This window comes from Maylandia zebra, linkage group LG23, assembly GCF_041146795.1.
Source record: "Maylandia zebra isolate NMK-2024a linkage group LG23, Mzebra_GT3a, whole genome shotgun sequence".
Classification (NCBI taxonomy): domain Eukaryota; kingdom Metazoa; phylum Chordata; class Actinopteri; order Cichliformes; family Cichlidae; genus Maylandia; species Maylandia zebra.
In genome coordinates, this window is record NC_135188.1 from 48833131 (window position 1) to 48855521 (window position 22391).

Genomic DNA, 22391 nt, shown 5'->3' on the forward strand with positions numbered 1-22391 from the left:
CCTATAACTTCAAAACCGTTCAACTTAGAAAAACCATTCAAACACCGTTAGATTCCTATTCTTTTGGACAACACTGCTTCTATTTTTCATATTTTTAACATTTATATTTTTAATTTTATTCAACTTTATTCAACAAAAATTTATAATGTATTTCAATGGGGAGACCCTTCAAATCCTCATTCAACTTACTCATTTTTAAACTCTTACTACTTCCACATACATTGACATAGAGCCACCATTCAAACTTTAAAACGAAGACAAGACATTCAACTATTCAACTTGTATTTATCTTTTCAATATCTATTATACTTTTTCTTCAGTTCCAGTTTAAGTTTCATGATGTTTTTTCACCCGTTTCAGAGTTTATAATGGGTGTGTATGGGACGGAATGTTGGGGCTAGAGTGAGGCAGCTCAACTGCTAGAGTGAGAGGAGCAAAAAAATTAATCTTAAAATCTTTTTTAAAACTGCTGCTGTGTCCACAGCGTTTGCTCTACAGGTATGATTTTACCCTCAAAACGTAGCCATGGCTGTCCTCTTTCATCCAATGTGTTTACTATTGTCCTAGGTGTTATGGTTCTTTCATAAATGTCACCAATGCACAGCCTCCTCCCTCCAACTCTTCCATAGACTCTAATGTTAAAATGGCTCAGAAGGTTCTTTTGAAAATCAGAAGAGCATGGTGTCTTTCCACTGTCACCACGTCCATATAATAAACTCCACAGGCATGAAAACTGAGAATTCAGTAGACTAGACATTGCTGTCGCTCACGGTGAAAGAATTTCGTCAATACGACTTGTACTTTTCATATGGGAACGATTTGTTTCGGCCTGACTTTTCTGTTCATTTTAAGCAGCAAAAGTGAGGTGCATGTCTGTGTCCGTGTGTATGGAGCCATTGGGTGCGGTCACTATAGCAACCAGGCTCACACCTGCCTGCTTAACGAGCTCTCTCTCTCACTCTGCCAAGATTCATCTGAAACACTTCTCTTTCAACTGCTGCTGTCTCCACAGTGTTACAGCCATCATTTTACCCTCAAAACGTCGCCATCGTTGTTCTCTTTCCAACATCTTGTCTTTCAAAGCTCAGAGATGTAAACTTTTTAAACTGTGTGGATCCAAGTGGAGGGATCACATTTTAGTCATTCAGTGATTCAAAGAATATGACCTTTTAATATTCATTCAGATGTTTTCTGACTCTAAATGTTCTTTTCTCATTTCTTAGGTTTTTCTAATTTACAATTAAAACATTTTCAGCTTTTTTCCAACTCCTTCTTCTGTGTAACCTTCAGCTTTTAGCAGTTCAGCACCTTTGTTTTCAGGTTAAATTCGGGGTTTTTTTGGTTTTTTTTAATCTCATTCAATATTTTTAACTCAAAATTCAGCAATTAATTCATTTCAGTGCATACATTCAGATTCAAGCATTCACACTGCAGTTTCTTCAGAAAATGCACTTTCTAGTTAGTGTGAATGCTTGAAAAGCATTCACAGTATTGTTATTCTAATCTTTATTATTATTATTATTATTATATTTTATCTATTCCGTACGTTTTTTGTAATCCTATAACTTCAAAACCGTTCAACTTAGAAAAACCATTCAAACACCGTTAGATTCCTATTCTTTTGGACAACACTGCTTCTATTTTTCATATTTTTAACATTTATATTTTTAATTTTATTCAACTTTATTCAACAAAAATTTATAATGTATTTCAATGGGGAGACCCTTCAAATCCTCATTCAACTTACTCATTTTTAAACTCTTACTACTTCCACATACATTGACATAGAGCCACCATTCAAACTTTAAAACGAAGACAAGACATTCAACTATTCAACTTGTATTTATCTTTTCAATATCTATTATACTTTTTCTTCAGTTCCAGTTTAAGTTTCATGATGTTTTTTCACCCGTTTCAGAGTTTATAATGGGTGTGTATGGGACGGAATGTTGGGGCTAGAGTGAGAGAGCTCAACTGCTAGAGTGAGAGGAGCAAAAAAATTAATCTTAAAATATTTTTTAAAACTGCTGCTGTGTCCACAGCGTTTGCTCTACAGCCACCATTTTACCCTCAAAACGTAGCCATCGCTGTCCTCTTTCATCCAATGTGTTTACTATTGTCCTAGGTGTTATGGTTCTTTCATAAATGTCACCAATGCACAGCCTCCTCCCTCCAACTCTTCCATAGACTCTAATGTTAAAATGGCTCAGAAGGTTCTTTTGAAAATCAGAAGAGCATGGTGTCTTTCCACTGTCACCACGTCCATATAATAAACTCCACAGGCATGAAAACTGAGAATTCGGTAGACTAGAAGCTGCTGTCGCTCACGGTGAAAGAATTTTGTCAATACGACTTGTACTTTTAATTTGGGAACGATTTGTTTCGGCCTGACTTTTCTGTTCATTTTAAGCAGCAAAAGTGAGGTGCATGTCTGTGTCGTGTGTATGGAGCCATTGGGTGCAGTCACTATAGCAACCAGGCTCACACCTGCCTGCTTAACGAGCTCTGCCTGCCACTGTACCAAGATTCATCTTAAACACTTCTCTTTCAACTGCTGCTGTGTCCACAGTGTTAAAGCCATCTTTTTACCCTCAAAACATCGCCATCGTTGTTCTTTTTCCAACATCTTGTCTTTCAAAGCTCAGAGATGTAAACTTTTTAAACTGTGTGGGTCCAAGTGGAGGGATCACATTTTAGTCATTCAGTGATTCAAAGAATATGACCTTTTAATATTCTTTCAGATGTTTTCTGACTCTAAATGTTCTTTTCTCATTTCTTAGGTTTTTCTAATTTACAATTAAAACATTTTCAGCTTTTTTCCAACTTCTTCTTCTGTGTAACCTTCAGCTTTTAGCAGTTCAGCACTTTTGTTTTCAGGTTAAATTCGGGTTTGTTTTTAAATCTCATTTAAAATTTTTAACTTAAATTCAGTAATTATTTCATTTCAATGCATACATTCAGATTCAAGCATTCACACTGCAGTTTCTTCAGAAAATGCACTTTCTAGTTATTATATTTTATTCTGTATTCCGTACGTTTTTTGTACTCCTACTCCTTCAAAACCGTTCAACTTAGAAAAACCATTCAAACACCATTAGATTCCTCTTCTTTTGGACATGACTGCTTCTATTTTTCATATTTTTAACATTTATATTTTTAATTTTATTCAACTTTATTCAAAAAAAATTTCCCAAAATTTCCCATGTATTTCAATGGGGAGACCCTTCAAATTCTCATTCAACTTATTCATTTTTAAACTCTTACTACTTCCACATACATTGACATAGAGCCACCATTCAAACTTTAAAACGAAGACAAGACATTCAACTATTCAACTTGTATTTATCTTTTCAATATCTATTATACTTTTTCTTCAGTTCCAGTTTAAGTTTCATGATGTTTTTTCACCCGTTTCAGAGTTTATAATGGGTGTGTATGGGACGGAATGTTGGGGCTAGAGTGAGGCAGCTCAACTGCTAGAGTGAGAGGAGCAAAAAAATTAATCTTAAAATCTTTTTTAAAACTGCTGCTGTGTCCGCAGCGTTTGCTCTACAGGTATGATTTTACCCTCAAAACGTAGCCATGGCTGTCCTCTTTCATCCAATGTGTTTACTATTGTCCTAGGTGTTATGGTTCTTTCATAAATGTCACCAATGCACAGCCTCCTCCCTCCAACTCTTCCATAGACTCTAATGTTAAAATGGCTCAGAAGGTTCGTTTGAAAATCAGAAGAGCATGGTGTCTTTACACTGTCACCACGTCCATATAATAAGCTCCACAGGCATGAAAACTGAGAATTAGGTAGACTAGACATGGCTGTCGCTCACGGTGAAAGAATTTTGTCAATACGACATGTACTTTTCATTTGGGAACGATTTGTTTCGGCCTGACTTTTCTGTTCATTTTAAGCAGCAAAAGTGAGGTGCATGTCTGTGTCGTGTGTATGGAGCCATTGGGTGCGGTCACTATAGCAACCAGGCTCACACCTGCCTGCTTAACGAGCTCTGCCTGCCACTCTGCCAAGATTCATCTTAAACACTTCTCTTTCAACTGCTGCTGTGTCCACAGTGTTAAAGCCATCATTTTACCCTCAAAACGTCGCCATCGTTGTTCTCTTTCCAACATCTTGTCTTTCAAAGCTCAGACATTTAAACTTTTTAAACTGTGTGGATCAAAGTGGAGGGATCACATTTTCTTCATTCAGTGATTCAAAGAATATGACCTTTTAATATTCATTCAGATGTTTTCTGACTCTAAATGTTCTTTTCTCATTTCTTAGGGTTTTCTAATTTACATTTAAAACATTTTCAGTTTTTTTCCAACTCCTTCTGTGTAACCTTCAGCTTTTAGCAGTTCAGCACCTTTGTTTTCAGGTTAAATTTGGTTTTTTTTGTTGTTTTTTTTTAATCTCATTCAATATTTTTAACTCAAAATTCAGCAATTAATTCATTTCAGTGCATACATTCAGATTCAAGCATTCACACTGCAGTTTCTTCAGAAAATGCACTTTCTAGTTCTATTTTATTATTATCTATTCCGTACGTTTTTTGTAATCTATCTCCTTCAAAACCGTTCAACTTAGAAAAACCATTCAAACACCATTAGATTCCTATTCTTTTGGACATGACTGCTTCTACTTTTCTCATTTTTAACATTTATATTTTTAATTTTATTCAACTTTATTCAACAAAAATTTCCCATGTATTTCAATGGGGAGACCCTTCAAATTCTCATTCAATTTACTCATTTTTAAACTCTTACTACTTCCACATACATTGACATAGAGCCACCATTCAAACTTTAAAACGAAGACAAGACATTCAACTATTCAACTTGTATTTATCTTTTCAATATCTATTATACTTTTTCTTCAGTTCCAGTTTAAGTTTCATGATGTTTTTTCACCCGTTTCAGAGTTTATAATGGGTGTGTATGGGACGGAATGTTGGGGCTAGAGTGAGGCAGCTCAACTGCTAGAGTGAGAGGAGCAAAAAAATTAATCTTAAAATCTTTTTTAAAACTGCTGCTGTGTCCGCAGCGTTTGCTCTACAGGTATGATTTTACCCTCAAAACGTAGCCATGGCTGTCCTCTTTCATCCAATGTGTTTACTATTGTACTAGGTGTTATGGTTCTTTCATAAATGTCACCAATGCACAGCCTCCTCCCTCCAACTCTTCCATAGACTCTAATGTTAAAATGGCTCAGAAGGTTCGTTTGAAAATCAGAAGAGCATGGTGTCTTTCCACTGTCACCACGTCCATATAATAAGCTCCACAGGCATGAAAACTGAGAATTAGGTAGACTAGACATGGCTGTCGCTCACGGTGAAAGAATTTTGTCAGTACGACTTTTACTTTTCATTTGGGAACGATTTGTTTCGGCCTGACTTTTCTGTTCATTTTAAGCAGCAAAAGTGAGGTGCATGTCTGTGTCGTGTGTATGGAGCCATTGGGTGCGGTCACTATAGCAACCAGGCTCACACCTGCCTGCTTAACGAGCTCTGCCTGCCACTCTGCCAAGATTCATCTTAAACACTTCTCTTTCAACTGCTGCTGTGTCCACAGTGTTAAAGCCATCATTTTACCCTCAAATTGTCGCCATCGTTGTTCTCTTTCCAACATCTTGTCTTTCAAAGCTCAGACATTTAAACTTTTTAAACTGTGTGGATCCAAGTGGAGGGATCACATTTTAGTCATTCAGTGATTCAAAGAATATGACCTTTTAATATTCTTTCAGATGTTTTCTGACTCTAAATGTTCTTTTCTCATTTCTTAGGTTTTTCTAATTTACAATTAAAACATTTTCAGCTTTTTTCCAACTTCTTCTTCTGTGTAACCTTCAGCTTTTAGCAGTTCAGCACTTTTGTTTTCAGGTTAAATTCAGGTTTTTTTTTTAATCTCATTCAAAATTTTTAACTTAAATTCAGTAATTATTTCATTTCAATGCATACATTCAGATTCAAGCATTCACACTGCAGTTTCTTCAGAAAATGCACTTTCTAGTTATTATTATTATTATATTTTATTTTTCCGTACGTTTTTTCAAAGCCTACTCCTTCAAAACCGTTCAACTTAGAAAAACCATTCAAACATCGTTAGATTCCTATTATTTTGGACATGACTGCTTCTAATTTTCTCATTTTTAACATTTATATTTTTAATTTTATTCAACTTTATTCAACAAAAATTTCCCATGTATTTCAATGGGGAGACCCTTCAAATTCTCATTCAACTTACTCATTTTTAAACTCTTACTACTTCCACATACATTGACATAGAGCCACCATTCAAACTTTAAAAGGAAGACAAGACATTCAACTATTCAACTTGTATTTATCTTTTCAATATCTATTATACTTTTTCTTCAGTTCCAGTTTAAGTTTCATGATGTTTTTTCACCCGTTTCAGAGTTTATAATGGGTGTGTATGGGACGGAATGTTGGGGCTAGAGTGAGGCAGCTCAACTGCTAGAGTGAGAGGAGCAAAAAAATTAATCTTAAAATCTTTTTTAAAACTGCTGCTGTGTCCGCAGTGTTTGCTCTACAGGTATGATTTTACCCTCAAAACGTAGCCATCGCTGTCCTCTTTCATCCAATGTGTTTACTATTGTCCTAGGTGTTATGGTTCTTTCATAAATGTCACCAATGCACAGCCTCCTCCCTCCAACTCTTCCATAGACTCTAATGTTAAAATGGCTCAGAAGGTTCGTTTGAAAATCAGAAGAGCATGGTGTCTTTCCACTGTCACCACGTCCATATAATAAGCTCCACAGGCATGAAAACTGAGAATTAGGTAGACTAGACATTGCTGTCGCTCACGGTGAAAGAATTTTGTCAATACGACTTTTACTTTTCATTTGGGAGCGATTTGTTTCGGCCTGACTTTTCTGTTCATTTTAAGCAGCAAAAGTGAGGCGCATGTCTGTGTACGTGTGTATGGAGCCATTGGGTGCGGTCACTATAGCAACCAGGCTCACACCTGCCTGCTTAACGAGCTCTGCCTGCCACTGTACCAAGATTCATCTTAAACACTTCTCTTTCAACTGCTGCTGTGTCCACAGTGTTACAGCCATCATTTTACCCTCAAATTGTCGCCATTATTGTTCTCTTTCCAACACCGTATCTTTCAAAGCTCAGGCATTTAAACTTTTTAAACTGTGTGGATCAAAGTGGAGGGATCACATTTGAGTCATTCAGTGATTCAAAGAATATGACCTTTTAATATTCATTCAGATGTTTTCTGACTCTAAATGTTCTTTTCTCATTTCTTAGGGTTTTCTAATTTACATTTAAAACATTTTCAGTTTTTTTCCAACTCCTTCTTCTGTGTAACCTTCAGCTTTTAGCAGTTCAGCACCTTTGTTTTCAGGTTAAATTCGTTTTTTTTTTTTTTTTTTTTTTTAATTTCATTCAATATTTTTAACTCAAAATTCAGCAATTAATTCATTTCAGTGCATACATTCAGATTCAAGCATTCACACTGCAGTTTCTTCAGAAAATGCACTTTCTAGTTATTATATTTTATTTTTCCGTACGTTTTTTGTAAGCCTACTCCTTCAAAACCGTTCAACTTAGAAAAACCATTCAAACACCGTTAGATTCCTATTCTTTTGGACAACACTGCTTCTATTTTTCATATTTTTAACATTTATATTTTTAATTTTATTCAACTTTATTCAACAAAAATTTATAATGTATTTCAATGGGGAGACCCTTCAAATCCTCATTCAACTTACTCATTTTTAAACTCTTACTACTTCCACATACATTGACATAGAGCCACCATTCAAACTTTAAAACGAAGACAAGACATTCAACTATTCAACTTGTATTTATCTTTTCAATATCTATTATACTTTTTCTTCAGTTCCAGTTTAAGTTTCATGATGTTTTTTCACCCGTTTCAGAGTTTATAATGGGTGTGTATGGGACGGAATGTTGGGGCTAGAGTGATGCAGCTCAACTGCTAGAGTGAGAGGAGCAAAAAAATTAATCTTAAAATCTTTTTTAAAACTGCTGCTGTGTCCGCAGCGTTTGCTCTACAGGTATGATTTTACCCTCAAAACGTAGCCATCGCTGTCCTCTTTCATCCAATGTGTTTACTATTGTCCTAGGTGTTATGGTTCTTTCATAAATGTCACCAATGCACAGCCTCCTCCCTCCAACTCTTCCATAGACTCTAATGTTAAAATGTCTCAGAAGGTTCGTTTGAAAATCAGAAGAGCATGGTGTCTTTCCACTGTCACCACGTCCATATAATAAACTCCACAGGCATGAAAACTGAGAATTCAGTAGACTAGAAGCTGCTGTCGCTCAAGGTGAAAGAATTTTGTCAATACGACTTTTACTTTTCATTTGGGAACGATTTGTTTCGGCCTGACTTTTCTGTTCATTTTAAGCAGCAAAAGTGAGGCGCATGTCTGTGTACGTGTGTATGGAGCCATTGGGTGCGGTCACTATAGCAACCAGACTCACACCTGCCTGCTTAACGAGCTCTGCCTGCCACTGTACCAAGATTCATCTTAAACACTTCTCTTTCAACTGCTGCTGTCTCCACAGTGTTACAGCCATCATTTTATCCTCAAAACGTCGCCATCGTTGTTCTCTTTCCAACATCTTGTCTTTCAAAGCTCAGAGATGTAAACTTTTTAAACTGTGTGGATCCAAGTGGAGGGATCACATTTTAGTCATTCAGTGATTCAAAGAATATGACCTTTTAATATTCTTTCAGATGTTTTCTGACTCTAAATGTTCTTTTCTCATTTCTTAGGTTTTTCTAATTTACAATTAAAACATTTTCAGCTTTTTTCCAACTTCTTCTTCTGTGTAACCTTCAGCAGTTCAGCACTTTTGTTTTCAGGTTAAATTCAGGTTGTTTTTTTTTTTATCTCATTCAAAATTTTTAACTCAAAATTCAGCAATTAATTCATTTCAGTCCATACATTCAGATTCAAGCATTCACACTGCAGTTTCTTCAGAAAATGCACTTTCTAGTTATTATTATTAGTGTGAATGCTTGAAAAGCATTCACAGTATTGTTATTCGAATCTTTATTATTATTATTATTATATTTTATTTTTCCGTACGTTTTTTGTAAGCCTACTCCTTCAAAACCGTTCAACTTAGAAAAACCATTCAAACACCGTTAGATTCCTATTCTTTTGGACAACACTGCTTCTATTTTTCATATTTTTAACATTTATATTTTTAATTTTATTCAACTTTATTCAACAAAAATTTATAATGTATTTCAATGGGGAGACCCTTCAAATCCTCATTCAACTTACTCATTTTTAAACTCTTACTACTTCCACATACATTGACATAGAGCCACCATTCAAACTTTAAAACGAAGACAAGACATTCAACTATTCAACTTGTATTTATCTTTTCAATATCTTTTATACTTTTTCTTCAGTTCCAGTTTAAGTTTCATGATGTTTTTTCACCCGTTTCAGAGTTTATAATGGGTGTGTATGGGACGGAATGTTGGGGCTAGAGTGAGGCAGCTTAACTGCTAGAGTGAGAGGAGCAAAAAAATTAATCTTAAAATCTTTTTTAAAACTGCTGCTGTGTCCGCAGCGTTTGCTCTACAGGTATGATTTTACCCTCAAAACGTAGCCATGGCTGTCCTCTTTCATCCAATGTGTTTACTATTGTACTAGGTGTTATGGTTCTTTCATAAATGTCACCAATGCACAGCCTCCTCCCTCCAACTCTTCCATAGACTCTAATGTTAAAATGGCTCAGAAGGTTCGTTTGAAAATCAGAAGAGCATGGTGTCTTTCCACTGTCACCACGTCCATATAATAAGCTCCACAGGCATGAAAACTGAGAATTAGGTAGACTAGACATTGCTGTCGCTCACGGTGAAAGAATTTTGTCAATACGACTTTTACTTTTCATTTGGGAGCGATTTGTTTCGGCCTGACTTTTCTGTTCATTTTAAGCAGCAAAAGTGAGGCGCATGTCTGTGTACGTGTGTATGGAGCCATTGGGTGCGGTCACTATAGCAACCAGGCTCACACCTGCCTGCTTAACGAGCTCTGCCTGCCACTGTACCAAGATCCATCTTAAGCACTTCTCTTTCAACTGCTGCTGTGTCCACAGTGTTACAGCCATCATTTTACCCTCAAATTGTCGCCATTATTGTTCTCTTTCCAACACCGTATCTTTCAAAGCTCAGGCATTTAAACTTTTTAAACTGTGTGGATCAAAGTGGAGGGATCACATTTGAGTCATTCAGTGATTCAAAGAATATGACCTTTTAATATTCATTCAGATGTTTTCTGACTCTAAATGTTCTTTTCTCATTTCTTAGGGTTTTCTAATTTACATTTAAAACATTTTCAGTTTTTTTCCAACTCCTTCTTCTGTGTAACCTTCAGCTTTTAGCAGTTCAGCACTTTTGTTTTCAGGTTAAATTCGGGGTTTTTTTTTTGTTTTTTTTAATCTCATTCAAAATTTTTAACTTAAATTCAGTAATTATTTCATTTCAATGCATACATTCAGATTCAAGCATTCACACTGCAGTTTCTTCAGAAAATGCACTTTCTAGTTTGACTTGTGAGGTACACACAACAAGGCCAACAAGAAAAAGTGAATTAGAGATTCATTACAAAATACAAAAAATAAAAATAAATAGTGCACAAATTTAAAACAAGCAAAACACCTATGCAAGAGTAACTACTAATGATTTACAAATACTTGTCATATACAACCAATACACTCAGAGAATTTTACCATATCAGTATAAAGCTCTCTGTAATTCCTGGACAGTTCGTGAAATAATTTAAAATTAAATCTGCACTTCAGTTAACTATTCTTTTTTAACAACAGGTTTATGTCTTAGATCTACGGATACAGCTAAAACACTCTGCTTGTATAATGCTGTATTCTCTCCCAGCTTATCCTTTTCTCACAACAGGGTGATTCCCAAAGTACGAGTCAATAAAACAATCACTCTAAAAACCAGAACAGAAAGATAAAGTTGCAAAATAAAAGATTAAGGATTGTGTTTTTATAGCATGTAGTAAACTATCCCCTTTTTCTAACACAGAGTTTGTATGAAGTTCACTTTATCAGCTGAAAATATTAAAGCCAGAACTTACAAGATCAAAAACCTTTTACTTCATGTACAGGGTTTCCAAAAAAGTTTTATTTCAGGTATATAAACCATTACATTTGATTCAAGTAAAACAAATAATTACATTGATTCTTGTAAAGTTTTTCCAAGAAAGTTTTATTTGATGTAACGGGTTTCCAAAATTATTTAATTTGATGTAATGAAACCAATAGATTTGAATGGGGTAAAACAAATAACTCGATTGATTCTTGCAATGCTTTTCCAAGAAAGTTTTATTTGATGTAACGGGTTTCCAAAAAAAAGTTTTATTTCAGGTATATAAACCAATACATTTGATTCAAGTAAAACAAATAATTACATTGATTCTTGTAAAGAGTTTCCAAAAAGGTTTTGACTGGCAACAACGCTCACCTGCTAAATCCAACAGAACACCACTGGGACATTATGTTTCACTCCATCTGACTGTGCAGGAGCTCAGTGTTGGGTATGGTAAATGGTCTGTTTCATATTTAGTGCTTTTAGACTCTTCCTGGTTGTTGATGAGACTTTGCAGAAAGCAGCTTCACCTCTGATCACACACACACACACACACACACACTCAACTCCACTCACTCACCTGGAGGATCAACACTCAGGCTAATGATGCTGATGTGGTTATTGCTCTGGGGATTTAGCAGGTGAGCTAAATCATGTGTAACATGTGAATTTCCTGAGTGTGGCATTAATAAAGTCTGTGTCTATGTCAAAGCTGACGTTTAAATTCCTTTTTAAATTTACCAACATTTCTGATTTGCGGTTAAGACTGTGACATGTTTTCACCATTTGAAAGCCAGAAGAGTGATCACTCTTGAAGCCTGGTTGCTGCAGAATACTAGGACTACTAGTACTAGTTCTAGTACTACTGCTACTCCACAAAGCACATTGTTCAGGAATTTCACAAATTTGCTTACGTCTAATGTGTTGGCTTACAGGTAAACTTGTTTTGCAGATGGATAGGATGAAAACTTCCAGCATCACATAATGTTTTCCGATCAGTAGGTTTGGAGTAAAAAAGAACTGGACATATATTTGTCTTCTTTGGGCTACTTTTATGTCAAGAAAGTTAACTTATTTAGAACTGTGATCAAGGATAACACATAAACCCTTGCAAATGTGATGGTAAAAGAGTCTAACATCTAGGTGTTACATGGTGTTGCAGGTGATAAAGATCCATAAACTACTTCCATTTGTTTAGAGGTGATTGCCAGTTTTGTTGGGATTTTTAGAGATACAGAGATCCTGTTCTGCTTTACTTAAAAAAAAAAAAGGATTTTCAGAGCTGTTGATATATTAATCAGTGTTCATAAAAACATTGATCAACCCTGTTTTGACAGTGAGAGTGTTACATTGTGACAGTTTCCATAAAAGTCTGCAAATTCTCTGAACAGGTAGCCATGAAGCAGCCATTTTTTTAAAAGATTAATTAAACTTAATATTATTTGTATGGCCATATCACAACAACAGCATAGCCTTAAACCAGGTTTGGAGTAAAGAGAACTGGACATATAGTTTCTTTTTTGGGTTACTTTGAAGTGAAGAAAGTTAACTTGTTTAGAACTGTGATCAAGGATAACACGTAAAACGTTGAACGTTTCAATATAAAAAGTGTACAAACTCCAGAAAAGTGGCAACTGAGGTGGCAAAATTGCAGGCAATTTTCACTTAAGTAGAAGTACAGCTGCTAGTGTCAAAAACACTCGAGTAAAAGCTTGATAAAGTATCGGGTCAGAAATGTGCTCAAATTGAGGAAGTCAAAGTAGTAACCTAACTGAACCTTGTGCTATAATAAAAAAATAAAATAATATTAGTAGATAGGACTACAAACTTAGTCTGGTGGTAAAAGGCACAAAGGCCTCAGGGGGACATTTGGCAGCCAGGGTTAGAGCTCAGACACCTGGAGCCTGGGGGTTGGGGCTAACAACACTGACTGGTAAAAGAATCTAACAAGTGTTACATGGTGTTGCAGGTGACAAAAAGCCATAAACCACTGTTTAGAGGTTGTTGTGGAAGTTTTCCGTTTAATAAAGCCTGCAGACAAGCGATGAGCGGTAGCTAACATTCTTTAATCAAGACAAAGAACAGAAATCGAGCTTGGTGAGGGACTGCCATCGCTGGGGCAGAGGGTGAGCAGAGTCTCTCACTGAGCCTAGCATGGCTCTCAGTTTTGTCTTTCCCGCAAAGAAAGTTTCACACTGCCTTGATATCTTTTACAGTGGAGAAAAGACAAAAAGACTCTTCCTGTGGAGTTGTCTGCTTCCCCCCAACTTCCTTACCAGACCCCACTATCTGTTAAACTGTTTAAATGGAGTGTGAGGCAGACATGCTAAAACAGTGACCTAAAAGCATTACCAATAAACAATGGGATCAATACATAAATGAAAGAAATGCAGCTGATAAAAAAGCCATAAACTACTTTCATTTGTTTAGTGGTGATTGCCAGTTTAGTTGTTTTTTTTTTTGAGACACAGAGAGTGAGAGATCCTGTCCTACATTACTTTAAAAAAGAAGATATTTTCAGAGCTGTTGATATATGAAGCTCTGAGCATTGAGTGTTGCATTGTGAGAGTTTCAGTAAAAAGCCTGCAAATTATTGCATTTATACTGGAGAGCAAAGAAAAATTAAATTCTACTTGTACTATGGAAAATCAGTTTCATAAAAGCTACATAAACAGAGCTGAAGAAGACTGCGTTTGTAAAACTAGCGGTAACGTGTGAGAATTATAAGTTATAAGACTGTTTCTGCTATCGATACAATTTGTGTTGTTAATCCTAAATGATTCACGGTGACAACATCATAAGAACAAGGTCATTTTACTCCACACACACACATTTGGAAAATCACATAGTTTGACCATAAAAATTCCCAGAATAATTAGTATTTGAGATTGCTGAAGCAACATCACTAAAGAAAAATATCCTTGCATGTCACTTTCGTTTAAAAATATAAAAAATGTGAAGTTTTTTTTTTTGTAAAACATAAAAACAACAAAACTTAAGACCTTAAGAATCTCCTTATGAATGTTGTGAATATCTAGATCATTGGTGTTTGGATTTGACGGTCAGCAGGGCGAACACTGAGGCTGGGTATTAGAAATACAACATGGTAACATGAGACATGTTAACTCTGAGAACACTAATATTTAGTTTAACGCGTGAGAGGTAAATACATAACAGAAGCTAAAAAGGAGTTGCTTGTCTCTAGATTAGTTAAAATAAATTGAAAATAAACTGATTTGAACACGTTTAATGCATTATACAAAAAAAGGTTCATGATATAGTTCACATGATCTAAGCAAGAGTGACTCGGAATCTCAAATGTTAAAGTACACTTACTGATTGTACTTTTACTACATGAGCTAATGTAGATGCTCTAAAAGCACGCTGGCTGAAAAAGAACCACACGTTTGGAGAAACTGTGCTGTAACTTCTCATACTGTGAAGTTTTCTGACAAAAGTGAATTGAAAACTTATGCTGTACAGTTTACTAAGGGGTCCTTTGCTGGGCCATGTGCAATTACACAAAAGAACAAGTTAAATTTCACCATAACACTGACTGGAGAAAAGCCAAATTGGGATTCTAATTGACATTACAACTGAAATCAGTGCTGTGATAGTTAGTTTAAGATCACAACCTGATTTAAAACACAGTCTAACATCAACATTCTTGCCCCTGAAAATAGGTCAGGATGGCCGAAAAATGTACTTTAAAAATGAGATTTTCTTTTTGTTTCATTGGAACAGTAAAGTACCATTACAAAGAAATGAGTACACCTTTGTAGATATCACTGATATGGAGTTTTTCATGTTTTACATACAGACTTTCTCATTTAAACCATGGTGACTTAAAAGTTTAGCAGCAAGACACTTGTTTCCTTTGTTCCATCAAACATTTCTTTCAGCCATCTGTGTTTATCAGAGCGATATGTGACTAATTTTTTATTGAATCACCAGAAAGTACACAAATACAAGATTAAATATTTTATTTATTTATCAAAGATACATAATTACACATTGATACAATGAATAAGGTGTCTATAAAAATTACACATGGTGTAAGAAAAACATTATAACATACAAATAAGTGTTTTAAGATAATCTGACATACTTTAAAAGCATAAGAATAAAAGTTTTTTTTTTTTTTTTAAAAATCATGTTCTTTGATGATCACATTACATGTATCACATTTTTTAAAGCATAACGTAGGGTGTTCACAAAAACAGTTTTATGATTACTTTTTCCACAGTGCTTGTATGCCTCTTGCAAAACTATGTACTTATCACCATATGACATAATAACTCACGATTATGCAAGACCAGGCATGAAATGTCCGTCGCTTCATTACAATCATTTGTCCCCGCTGCTGCCCTCAGACCCAGTCTTCTGTACTGTGGGGTAAAATTGCTTTTTTGGTGGTTCATAAAAAATATCTCAAAAAGCGATGTTAGTGAGGGGACCAGAAACACTGGGTTGCAGAGCAGTTGGTAAGGACTTGTATATTTCTGGAGAGTCTGCAAAAGCTGTCTTGCTCGTGCTCCTGATTGGATATGTGGAGCCCGGCTCTGATATCTCACTGGTGGCAGCTAAAGGTAGGCATGCCTTGGAGGCGGAGTTGGTCTCGGGCGCAATCTTTCAAACGAGCCTCACGGCATTTCAGGCAACCTCAGGCCGGAAACAACATCCGGTCACTCGCGGTCAAAATCCACGCAGAGCTGGTGTTTCACAGGGATCAGGTTAACACATCTGGGTCTAAAAAATAAAGGTGTCCAAGTCAGAGATATCTAGAAAGTTTGATAAAAATGAAAAAAAGAGGGTAAATGTTTTGTTTTTCTTGTACAATTAGCTGTTAAGAAGGGGAACAAGAATGAACCAAACCTACCAATTCCATCGAGAGACTCAAAAAAAGAGGAGTTGAGCAGGTTTATCTCAGAGTCTGAAAAGAAATAACATCGAGTATTTACAAACGGGGAAAAAACAGTAAAAATATAAACATTATATGAACAAGAGTGAGAAAAAATGAGGTACCTGATGAGGCCATGATCGCTGCTATAGTTTAACTTACAAACGCACTTTTTAGCTCTGAGTGTTAGAGGGGAGCTTATATATGTTTTAAAAAGTGTATTCCAAGTGTTACAGAGCCTATTTGCATGGCTTTTTTGAAGATGAAAGGATTGACAGAATGGTAAAAAGGAAAATGCGAAAATGTAGTTAGAGAGCAAGATTAACACTTACCAAGTGATATACACATAGGGCACGCGAAGGTAGTTGTTGATCCCTGGTTTCATGGCTGTTGAGCTCGCAAGCAGTCTGAGCGGAGCCAGTTGTTGATACGTCTGAAGTCAGATGTCTTCTGGGGGTTCGAAGATAGTCTTAACATCAGCGGGAGATCGTAAAATCAGACCTGGAGCGGATTGGCTAACCGGGGTGCGAAGGGAGCGGTGCAAGGGTTATGTGATTGGCAGCGGGGCGCAGTGAGGCGGAGTTGGTCTAAGGGGGGAATTTTCAAACGAGGTAAGCAGCGCATTCGGGACCAGAGCGGGGAGCGAACAAGCAGGAAAAAATTGTGCTCTGGAAGCTGTTGCGGGTCGGTGCGATTAAGAGCGAGGTAGAACTTAGACTCTGCGTAGAATTTTAGAGGTAGCTAGCAAGAGGCAAGTTTTTGAAGAAAAAAGAGTAAGGAGCTTTCCCAATGTTTTTGGATTATAGCGCTTTTTTTTGGGGAATAGAGGGGTAGCTAACAAGTTATTCTAGGGGTTTTGGAGAAATCGCGGAGAAATTTTTAAAAGGAGTTTTGGCTTTGTTTGGCTGAGCATGAAGGGAGCCGCGGGGCGCTGAATTTGAGAAAAAAGACTAAGGATTTTTTCAGGATTTTCCCTGTTATCGAATATAAGGTTTTGGGAATAGAGGGGGTACCCTAACAAGTTATTGTAGGGTTTTGGAGAAATAGCGGAGGGTTTTTTAAGGAGTTTTCCCTGCTTATGTATCTAAGGATTAGGTTAAGGGGGCTGCGGGGATCGCGAGTTGTTTTTTCTGAGTATGAGTTTTATTCTAAATCTACAAATGCATATAAATCTAAATAAAGTTTTCCCCCAAGGCATGCAGCATGTGTTTGTGGCCATACTGAACGTTACAAAAGCACAAGTTTAACTAAACAATTTTAATATGGTTTAATACATTTTTAAACACATGAGCACAGAGCCCGAGAGAGCACGGTCCGGAGACACGGGCGCGCCCCCGCGCGCCCAGACACACAGCCTCGGGCGCGCGCGGGCGCGCACACACACTGACCCACCACCAGATGGCGTTTTTTGAGCATAAAAAAATAAATAAATTTTTTAATTGCTTAAAGAAATAAAAGAATGCTATTTTGATATATAAGAAACTTTCTAAATAATCAATTATATTTTTATGAATATCATATTTTTATGAATATCATATTTTTATGAATATCATATTTTTATGAATATCATATTTTTATTATTTAATTACTTCCTACTTCCGGACATCCGGAGCTAATTTAATTAGGGGCTAATTTAATTAGGGGATAATTTAATTACTTCCTACTTCCGGACTTCCGGAGCTCATGAATAATTAATGAGCTCCGGAAGTAACCTGTCACTTTTTTTGACGAAAGGGGTATAATATCACTCTCTCAGGGTTTACAAATTTATTTACACAACGACACCAGGTGATGCTATTTACAACGTGCTGGAGGGAGGGGGGTCCAGGGTTCCGGGGTGTGTGAGGGGAAAGACGGGAATCTGACGCCCTCCAAAGGCTCTCTCTCTTCACTCCCCACACTGGGGAAACACAATCCACTCACTCGTCCACGGGATGACAGGCAGGCAGGGAAAGGTCCGGGAAAGATCTGTAGACAGAAACTTTAGTTAGAGGCGAACAGACGGAACGAACTCACAGATTCTGATTCACAAACTACTGAGCGACTAACGCTGATAGCTCAACGATCCAGCGACGAGTGACACAGTGCTGCTGTCTTAAATCGGCTTTGTGATCATCCCGATAGGCAGCAGGTGTGTGGGCCAGGGGCGGGAGCCCAAAATGAGCACCGCCCCGGCAGGTGAGAGAGAGTACTGGTATAGTATCTAGAAAATGTGGGGAAATACTGGCATCATATACAGTACTTACTTCTGAAGAAATTATGTTGGGACCCTGAAAAATTTTTACTATATACAATAATAGATTTCTATACATTTGACATAACATGACTACCTTGGTTGTAAGATTCAGATAATTATTTAATAACAGCCAGACATTTTAAATGAGAATAAGAAAGAAAAGTATTTCTTTGTGCCCCCCTCTCCCTGTTAATGCCTACCTGGCCCCCTGGCAACACTTTGCTAGACCCGCCCCTGCACAGTTACCAGCTGTCATCTGCTTAGAAAAGGATCCTGGTGTTATTTGTCTCTCAGAAACAGTTCATAACTTCAACTCATTCATGTCACCTAAAAGGTAAACCTGTTTCTCCATCACCTGTTCAGCTCTGATGATCCAGTAAGGACATCTCCTGGTTTCATCTTCACGTTTCCCTCTCACCAGATAACCAAACCATATCATGACCAGCAGCTTTACAGCTGTGGCTCCAGCAAACATCAGCTGATACTAGAAAGTAATATTAAATAAATTCTAACAACAGCTGATCAAGCTTAAACGTGCTGCTGTTGTTTAGCGCAATATCTGCTGGTTTCCTCTTTCTGGCGCAAAGTGATAAACAAACAAGAGAGAAAAGCCGATCAGCTGATCATTGATCAGTTTCATGATTGAAGTAGAAACAGGAGAGGGAGGGGGAGAGAATGAAAGAAGAAGAGGCAGCTGTGCAGCGTAAACACAGAGTAACTCCAGCTTTGTGTCTTTTCCATTGTAGCTGAAGTCCGGGACAAACTGTTCCTTTTCACTTCAATACGAAACGCGTAATATTTTCTCTGAATGCGGGACGATTTCAGTTTTTTTACGGGACAGTTGGCAACTCTACTAACTAACCTTATGAACAAAATAAAGTTCACTATCAATAACATAGCACCACCCAGCTGTATAGAAACTCCGTCATGCTAGCTAGCACGCAGTACGAGGTATTGTAACTGACTGTAAAAAGTCAGCATAACAAAAATAAACCACCTAAACTTGGTTTATATCTGACCCAGATAGACTGCAGGTCATAACTTCTTACCTGAAGTTCAGTTCACCTGATACTCGGACCGGCGGCCGCCTCGGGTCTCTGCTCCTCTTGCCTCCCCTTTCCCTCATCCACCTGCTGGCCTCTGTGGAAGCTCCACCATAGCCACCACCAAACAACTGAGTTATTTTTACACGCCGGCCAGCATCTGGCCAATCCACCACCTCTCATTGTTTATACCGTTAGAAGAAAAACAAAAAAACAACAACATCGGCCCATAAAAACGAAAAATCACCATCAGGCCAGTCCAGCTATGCTACCCTGAGCTTGTGACTATAGGTGAGGGTAGGGACATAGGTCGACCAGCAAATCAAGACTTTGCTTTTACTGTCAGTTCTCTCTTCACTGCAATCAAACAGATTGATAGTAAGGGTCTCCACCTCCACTGCTGATCTCCTGGGAGTCTCCTTCATCAGCTCTCTCTCCTTCATCATCACCCCAGCCAAGTTACTGTCCTGCCATCTCTGCTGATGGTGTCCTCTCACCCCCACTGTTGTTAACACCCAGAAAGTTTTCTTTGCTGTTGTTGACCCCAAACGAGGTTACTAGAGGTGTCTGGTCACGTTCACAACCTCCTCAGGTGCCCTGTCATCTCTGCCATTGCCCCCTTGCTCTTTGGCCAACAGAAGTACTTTATCACTACCCTCCTGTGTTACTGGAGGCCAATCCATGCCAGCCAGAATGAGTACAGTCAGGGAAAAATTATTTGGTGGTTTTGTCAGGTTGCCCACTAACAAAAAAAAACTTATCAGTCCATAATTCCAACGGTAGGTTTATTTGAACAGTGAGAGACAGAACAATAACAACGACAAAAAAAAAGATCCAGAAAAACGCATTTCAAAAAAGTTGTAAATGAATTCACATTTTCATGAAGGAAAAAGTATTTGATCCCTTTTCAAAACCAATTATTTCTGTATTAGCAGGCAAAATCAGCAGGGCTTCAAATAATTTTTTCCCTGACTGTATATGGTCATGTTTCTAAGATTTCGAGAGCTGAGTACATTAATAGTTTTATCTGAATTTAAGGGAAGGAAATTAGAAGGAATTCAGGCCTTTATGTCCTGCGGTTTAACTAATTGGTGTGTGCCATTTGGCTTTGTGAATAGATAAAGCTGGGTAACATCTGCAGAGCAGTGAAAATGTATGCTATGCTTTCCAATAATACTGCGAAGTGAATCGTGTATTATGTCAGTAAAATTAGTTTTAGTGTGGAACTCAGTGATTTCTTGATTTTTAAAACTTATAGTGTTATCATGAGAAGCTAGGCAACAGACAGCATAAATTCACACAAGTAAAGATAAAATCAATGTCCAATATACTGTACCACACAGCAACCCTCTACCATCCACCTTCCCACCCCAGACAAACCCACAATAATTATCAATGACCTGGGAGGTAGGGAACTTTGTTTTAGCCAAAGGGGTTTTGCAGCCTTTCCTGACTCAGGATCAGACAAGGAGAGAAAATACATGAATGGATGTGTGGATATATGCATGTGGGGATTATTCTGAAAACAAACAGGATAATAGGTGATTGTAGAGGTCGTGCTGCTCCACAGATTTGTGATGGTTGAATAACGAATCTGCTCAAAGTTCACACTGACAATTAAAGACAAGGTGATGCAAAGGACTTGAAAGGTCAGCTATCGGGGTCCTAAGGCTGTCAGACATGCAGGCTTACTTTAACTCTATCAGTTACAATCCTAAAAAAAACAACTAATGTAATGCTTTAGTAAACTTTAGTAAAACTTTAGTAAACTTGAGCAGAAGTTTACTGCTCAAGTTTACTGCTGAGCAGAAGAGAGAAATTACGTCATCCACGTTCACATGTAATTTATTGGCCCAACAGTGTGAATCCATACAAAAGGAAAAACAAGATCACCATGGCTGCTCGGAAATCTGGAGCGTATGAGAAATGGGACCGCCCCTCGTAGACGGCATTCATCCCCTCAGTAAAAACCAAGGTGTGGAGTGAATCATGCCATAAATGGTTCATCTCAGACCTTGACATCCACAGATGTTTGGTGATTGGATGATATGATGATTGGAAATGGACTTTTGTGGCATTTAAGCACCACCCAGGCTTACATAGTCTGGCAACCGCTTTCCTGTTAAAGTAACTTCACCTGACACAGACTATAACATGAAATGACAGCTGTCACAGACATACTGGATCTAAGACACAGTGAGCAAACACAGGAATTGTAGTCAGTAAATCTGCCAGTTAATTCTCTTATCCAGCCATCATAGAAGCGGACTGCACTGCTCCGGTCAGACCATGAGCTGTGCCATCCTGGTGTTTTAGTCATAATCCAGCTATCCCTTGGCATCACCAGGAAGAGGAGTCAGAAACATTGTTGCACTAATTTTCCCAACAACCTCAAAGAGCCTATGCAGCATGCAGTAAATATTGATATTTAATTTATGGATAGGCAATAGTTGTTGTCTATTGCCAGAACACTGACTACCACTCCGTTGTCACAGTCAGTGCACCAACTAAGGGGCATCTGTTGTTGGATCAGTTACCTTTGATTCTGAATTTGCAAATGGAGTGGAGAAGCTCAGAGTGATTTTAAAGAGGGAACTGGGTAAAAACAACGACAGACTGTGTGACTGATCTTTTGAAATAATCTCCTTAAATCTCATTTCTAGTCAGTGGGCCAGGTGACATGACTGCTTGGTTTATATGAGAAGCCGTTTCATTAGAAGGCACTGTCAAAATGGCAGACAGCAACAGGTGGCTAATATAATCTACTCAACAGCAAACAATATTTGAGAAGAGAGAGTGTCTGTGTGCACTGGCGTGTCAGTAGTGCATCTCTGTCCCTCGTTGTTATCTTCACCCTCTACATGTAAAAGTGTTCTTAGTTTGTATGTTGCCCCAACAGCCCCTTCATGCATAGTGGTCACTACAGAGCACAGCTATTGAAAAGCTACTCTCTAGTATATGTATGTGTTTTACTATTATAGTTCCATATTAATCACCACAGTGGAAACTTGCGCATCATCCCATACGCTGCTTCCTAATGGCCAGTGATGGGAAGTGCAGGTTATTTGAATAAAATAACCAAGATGGCCAA